Raw genomic sequence first — 7290 nt, 5'->3', positions numbered from 1 at the left:
ACCACCCGGGGGGAGAAAAGGAAAGGGAACGAACGGCGGGAATAGAGAATGGCGGGAGCGGGAGACCGGAGGCCGGCTCTCGTCTCGTGAAAAGACCAACCGAAAGGACGCGGCGCATTCCGAGAGATCGAAAGGAAGCCGCGAGGAGAAATATTTAGGGCTCGTCAGTATAATCACGCCGTTGGAAGATATATTTTATTGCCTACTCCCGGAGAGTACCGTACGGCCGCCGAGAACTAGCTGCTGGCAGATGCGACCGGTGCTCTCTGAACCTGCAGCCAGACCGCCGGATAAAAACGTGCGGTTCTCTCGATCCCTCGATGATCTATGCGTGTCTTCGTCGACGGAAAACTCCCGAACCCGGAACCTATCGTACGAAGAACAGGAATGAAAAAAAAGATATATGTATAGAGAGAGGATAAAGATTATTGACACGTCGTTCGAGTTGTCGGTGGCTCAAAAGAATATCGCGGCTGACAGAATTGGGAATGTAATTAAGACGACCGGTCCGAAAAGATTAATGAGGATGAAAGTATCTCCGTCGGAGATCCCGAAGCTAGTTCCCGGGACGCCTTTTTTTCGGGCGTTCACGGTTGTGTCACCTACGTAAGCAATTAACCCTTTCCACTAGATTGGTGACGCTAAAATTAATACAGCACGTTTGAAAATAATTTTTATATTATGAAAAATTAGATTTGAAAAATTATTAATAGTATAATTTTTCTTGCATAATTTACAAGATTTGATTTCATAAAATACATTTTGTCTTATAGAATGGAAACGCTATATGTCAGAAAAGTTACTTTAGAATTAATAAAATTATAAATATAAATATTAATATTATAATAAAATCAATAAAATATTTAATAAATTGGCTCCGATGGTTATGGCTGCAAAGGGTTAATTTCTTCAATGTCCAACGAATTTAAAAACTATTTATTTAGGAAATATCGTGATAAAACGCGACTGAAAAATTCGAGTATCTTGCGAGAGAGAAACAGGCCTGTCTCTCTTATCGTCGGTATGACGTTAAACGGAGCTTAACTGTACTCGTTTAGAGCAAAATCGTTACGAAATCTGATTAAAGGAATCTCTTTATGCCGGGGCGAAAGGTTGCAGGAGAGGTTTTTTGCGAGGCACGTAACAGATCCGTTCGTGCCCCGGCGCAGAATTAATGTCCTCCGCAAGGATTTGCGGTGCAACGTGTGTTCTTTATTTTGACAGAGAAGTATTTATAACTATATCTCCGGGCCCGGCCGTAATCCCTCACGTTAAATCCGATTCAGGTCACTTTATGCAAAGCAGGTTTTGCATAGCATTTGACGCGACGACATGCATAAGGACGATGGGACACGAGGCAGTAATTCGTACGTGACGAATCGTTCGAATGCCGATTTTTATCGTCAACTAGCAGTTACACGTTATCCGCTCCTGCGCGACGATGCAATCTATTTGAACGGGATTTCGGTTGGGCGAACAAAATCGTAAAACAATTTTAGCGCTATCATTGGTCTGGTAAAAATAATAGTAATTATAAGACGCGTAATCAAAGGTATCGTATTTGAAATCTGAACGAGTTGAGAACTGTAAAAGAATTTTGAAATGCCGCGCATGTTTTTACCACATCGCGTTAGTACTATCATTAGTCTGGCGGACTCGCCTGACAAAACATAATAGCAATTATAAGACGCGTAATCAAAGGTATCGTATTTGAAATCTGAACGAGTTGAGAACTTTTCATCACGTCGCGTTCGATCTGCTCGTTTTCTGGTCTTCTGCACGCAGAAGAGTTTCCATTTCTTTCCCTGCGGCGAGTACTCGTTACCTGAAAATGGCGTAATAAAGGCGAATCATCGTTATTATTAAAATTAAGATACCATGAATAGACGCGACCGTACGAAGCTGAAAAAGGAGTTCGTTTACAAGCGCGTCTGGCAAACATGCAATCACAGCCTTTTTCGTAGATCGTAAATATCCACGGAATCGACTTTACTCGAGGGGGCACGGGCATTAAAGACCGCGATGATTAATGCCAGGCTTTTTCCAATAATATTATAATAACAGTATTACATCGTATTCAATGGCCACCGGACGCGGATTGATGGCGCTATTCGATTACACATCGCGAAACGTTGTAATTACTCGGCGCGGTGGAGCTAGGCGGCGCGGGGAATCGGTTGTTCATCAATCTATCGGTGAGAATCTATTAGCTCGCGGACGTCGTATTTGCATGCGGAATAAGCAGGGGTCGCGCGCGTGGTCGTTGCTCGTCGTTCCACTCGCTCGAGAAAGTCGAAAAACGATGGGGGCCGGCGAATCCGCGCGGCGAGGCGGACGACGGGCACCGACCGTTTCCCGAAGAAGGAGGATCGCAGACAAGTGCGACGGAATCCTGGCACTGCTAGATGACCGGTTAAAGGTCTAGATCCTCCGCGGCGGAGAAAGATGGACGGAGAAGGAGAGACCGGAGAAACTAGTTTCGTCCGCTTTGTCCCTTTCGGTTTCACGGCCACCCTCCACGAGGAGATACCGGGACGGCCGCGACGCGACGCGACGCGCCGCTCGGGCACCGCTCGGGCACCGCTACGGGCCCCGCTCCGGGTTCTCTCGCGCAGGCGTTAGGCACCGCTTTCGACCGCAAAACTCGTCCCGGACTTTGCCGCCGCTAATCGACTTAGCTCGGTAAGTATATCCCGTGAGTAATATCACCACATTAACCCCTGGGCCCGTCGGTTGCACGCATAAATAGAATCGTCTTTGGCCGGCGAGCGCGATCCCCGAGCGCAAAGGGGCCCCATATAAATGCGTGTGCGCGAGAGGGGTCAAGTCCCTAACGCTAGATTGATACTTTACGCGATCGTGCCTAGGCACCGTGAACACGCGGTGCCCGTCGCGGCGCGTGTGGTCCCCGCGGAAAACACGGCGGATCGTTAGGGACCCCTTCCGCGACGGGGTACGCGTTACCCATACGCCCCGCCGATGAGTAATTGATTTTAAAGCGCGCGACACTTTATGCTTGATTCGCGAATTACACGCTATTCAAGGGCCGCGCACGCGAGACCCGGACCCGCGAACGGAGATTTATCGAACCGCGTCGGGGGAGGAGCTGCGCCTTGCGTTCTTCAACCCTTGCGCTCGTCGTACCTGGAATCTCTGGTCGCTTCCTTTTTTAGCTGCTCTACTAACACGAGAATATATTAATAATGTCATAACGTTATCTCAATAACGTTACTATCTTTATAACATTAATTTTATAACGTTAACGCAATCTTATCATCGCATAAATACATGAATAAAATACTGTACGGTATTATTTATTTATTACAGGGTGCGGTCGCAATAAATTACTTTGGCCACAATTAGATTTCCTTATATGGTGCCGGCGATAAGGGGTTAACAGATCTACGGGTTTATGTCGAAGCGCGACGTAAAATATGTGAGACGATCAACAATTTTATGAGGATTCGATCGTAAAAGTTAAATTTCATGTTTTAGCAAATTACTGGCATCTAGCATGAGTTCTTTAACACTTCGACTGCCAGACGAACGATCGCAAAATGTCATAAAGCCGAAATATTCTGTTTAATCGAATTAGAATTGAACAGTTAATTTCCAACGTTCTTACGTTTTTTGGGTCACTATAAAATTGGGAAGATTAGCGTTCGACTTCGTTTTTATATCCGCATAAATAATTATATCAGTCATTTAGCGGTGTCGGGTCGGTCAAGTATAAAAATGTTATGGCTAGGCTGAGCATTTTATAATTAAATTTGCCGAGCTGGTCATAATGACGTGTTTCACATTTTTTATATTATATAATTATATAGTATGATATATATTATTATATACATTATATTAGTATACAAGTATATATTATAATAAAAATGGGTAGTGGTCTAAAATATAAATAATTCATAAATTCTTTTCATATTTCACGAAATATTTTCCAGTGTCCTTAGAAGCAATATGATTATAACATAACCATACTTTTTCTCTTATATACGACAATTTCTTAAATAGCCAAAGCTAATTTCTCATAAAACAAAATTATCCTCTTTTTCTTGTCACTTGGGTAACTATTCCAAATCCCCATAAATTTAAATAGATTAAAATAAAGAAATTTAAATAAATTGTTCTCACGAATTCGTCGAACTATGAAGGCTACTTAAAGGGTTCGACGAGCCGGATGGAGGAGCCAAGAGGATTCACGAAGACAATGTTTAGGCGAACGAGCCGTGGGCTCGTCAGTGCCCCAGCTCGAAACGGACATCGTTATTATTTAAGCATACCATTAGAAAGTCCAGAGCGTCCCGTAGCGGGCGCATTCGTTCGGACGCATTCAAATAATTCGCCGCCGCATGGGGCACGTCTCAATTACAGGTACCGGCGCGGGCCCCGGCCGGACTTCCAGCCGGGCGAAGGACCACCGCGAAGACGTCATTAGGAAATGTCACAAATTGGCCTAATTAACGGTGCCATTTGTCCGGTAACGAGGGACGACGGGTTCGCCGCGCAATTAGCCTTTTTTTTTGTCAGCGTACGGTGGTAGGAGAGCAAGACGCGGCGAAGTGAAAATGGAAAACTGCGCGACAATTAGTGACGTAAACGAGAATCCGCTGGCCGACGCGAGGGACACGTCGATCGCGGAAAAAACGTCGACGATTAGAGGCCGTTAGAAAGGCGAGGTGGTCCGTGAGGTAAATGGCAACCGGTCGGTCGCTTTCGTCGGAAGTTGATTAGCGGAATTTCAGGATTTTAGGCACGTAGCCGCGCCGACGTTTGCACCTATTTACCTGCGCCGCGTGTTTCCTTGAGGTCAGCCGTTTACGTAATCCTCCCACGCGGGAAACTGGCGCGAATCGCCGCAGAAACGAGTTTCGGTGCGGACTTCTCGGTCGCGGCGCGCGGCGCGCGGCTCGGCAGATGTGTCCGAGGATTGTTCGCCTCATGTGTATCACTGCCGTGGCCGGATGATTCATAGATTTCTTGCTGGCTGGCTGGCTGGCTGGTGAGTTGCTTTGGCTTTCCTGCCGGCCGTCCCACATCCGTATCCACCGCGCGCGCGGATGTAAAATTGCGCGCGGAGGAAACAGTGTGGCAATCGGCCACCTTCGCCGGGATTACCTCGCGCGACTGCCTACCCTGCAATACCCCGCAGCTCCTACGAAATATCGTGTTCGCGTCTCTGTTCGACGGACCAATGTCGTCGCTGCATGCAGACTACATTAGAAAAATTCTTATCGTGAATATCGTGGAAATTTTACCTATGAGTTATATGTCTTTACATATTAATAATAATTTATTAATTATTATTTTTACACATTAGTTATATTAGTTGTTATAATTTCAGGATTTTATAGTGTTTTGCAACTAAACGCCATACTTAATTTTTAATAGAATTTTTAACAAGCAACTGTAATTTATACTTGTAACCTATTATTTTGTAACCCTTGATTCAAACTTTTAATTTTCCTATTTAATTTTTTTTTAAATTTCTCTGAATGTTAATACCGAAACATAAATTATAATCAACAGATTATAGCTTCTCGATTTCATCTGTGCGCTGTTCCGGCCAACGACGCAACCGAGGACGAACCGTTGCCTCCCGCTGCCGTTGACCCGCGCGCACCTGCTATTAAAGATTTCATTGTCCCAGGTACGATCGTCGTTTCGAGCCTCGCGGTCCCCCGACCCGATCGAACATGTCGAACTCTCGACGGGTTACTAAATTTCGCCTGGTTGCCGCAGGAAAGATTGCTAGCCGCGAAGACGACGTCGAAGCCGACCCCGGCAAGGAGGATCCTGAGACAATGGGCGGCCGATTGCGCAAGATCTCCTTCCGCTGCCGGTGCACACCGTGTGTTCGCCGTGCACGAGCCACGGCGAGTGTCGCAATCCTGGCGGAGGCAGGATGTCGACGAGGCTGCCTGGGGCACGGTTCTATGCCCATGCCGATCCTGATTCCGTTTGGACATCCTTTTGGTCGCCGCGCCGCCGGCCTCCTTTACACTTTCAATTGCGCCGTTCCACGGAAACTGCCTCGGCCCCCTTGTGCTTCTCCAGGCCACGGCGACACACGCGCGCGCCGGCGGGAGAGGTCGCCTTCGCGTTAATTGATCGAGGAACCGGCCGCGGAACCGCGAATTGATGAATGGGAGATTAGATTGTCTTCGCGGATTTGCCCGCGGTGGCTCATTCACTTTCTTTCGTCGCCTGAAACGGTGGACGTTCGCAGGTTTCAATGCTGCTTGGAAAGAGATATTTCTTATCGTAAGGTACGTTGTAAGAATAATAGGCGGCGGTCCCTTGACGGCCCTTTAGTGGCGGATGATTCGAACCGTGACCCTATTATTTCACGATATAAGTCTTTCTATTAGAAGATTGAGTGCATATAACTGCATTAAGCAGTTATTGGAACTTTTAAATGCCCAACAATGAAGTTGTACTCAACTTGTCACGGAAGATTATTTTTTCTTATATAGTATTATGTAGTACTATATGTATAATTTAGTATAGTATTATATAATCTATTATAGTATTATGAAGTATTCTATATAGTATTCAGCTGCTCATTTACGGATAAAAGTTAAGATACATGTTACAATTGTATATTTTTGGGTGCGTTATAATAAAAATTATTTATTAACTTTTTCTCATATATATTATATAAAACAATATCGTTATATAAAGAACATATTAAACGCACCACCATAAAATATACTTTTAAATCAATCAAACATATGTTTATTAAAGTATCAACTTTTTACTCAAATATTAACTTAATAATCAATAGCTTAATAAGCGAGGCTTAACAAAGAATATCAAAGGGGTCCTAAGCATCGTCCCTCGACTGATGGCAAATGCGCCCGGTATCCGTGAGTTATCATCTCCGCCCGGCATATCCTGAGTTTCTCCGAATGGTCGTGACTTCGATGTAGGTCCCGCGAGACAGCGGTTCCAGCTAATATATTCGTATGATGGTCGAATCCGTCGGAAACCGAAACACCGTGAATTCGACGAGGATTCCGCGAGGGGAGAGGTGGGGGTGTCGGTACCGCAGATACGAGTCTTCGTCCTAGATACGGTTCCAGACACGGCATTGTGCGCGCGCGCGCGCGTTCCTCTTCTTACCTGGACCAATCGTCGGCGGGGATTCCTCTCTCGCCGGTCGGTCGTCGGTTGCCGGTTGCCGGTTACCGGAAGCAAACAGCGGCAGGGAGGCGGAGGGCGGGGTGTGTAAAGAGGCTGCGTTTCCGGCGACGGAATCGACAAGGACGAGCCGGGACCTCG

At 46.1% G+C, this 7290-nt stretch overlaps 1 long non-coding RNA gene across 1 annotated transcript; it reads left to right on the top strand.

The window, feature by feature from the left end:
* Positions 1-4877: 4877 nt before the first annotated feature.
* Positions 4878-6365, top strand: LOC144471507 (uncharacterized). The gene is made up of 3 exons (XR_013494302.1): positions 4878-5008; positions 5536-5656; positions 5749-6365. It is a non-coding gene; the product is annotated as an uncharacterized LOC144471507 (long non-coding RNA).
* The last annotated feature ends 925 nt before the right edge of the window (positions 6366-7290 follow it).

This window comes from Augochlora pura, chromosome 6 (assembly GCF_028453695.1).
Source record: "Augochlora pura isolate Apur16 chromosome 6, APUR_v2.2.1, whole genome shotgun sequence".
NCBI classification, from domain to species: Eukaryota; Metazoa; Arthropoda; class Insecta; order Hymenoptera; family Halictidae; genus Augochlora; species Augochlora pura.
Note: the sequence above shows the minus strand (reverse complement) of the source record. Positions and strands in the feature narration are given on the sequence as shown.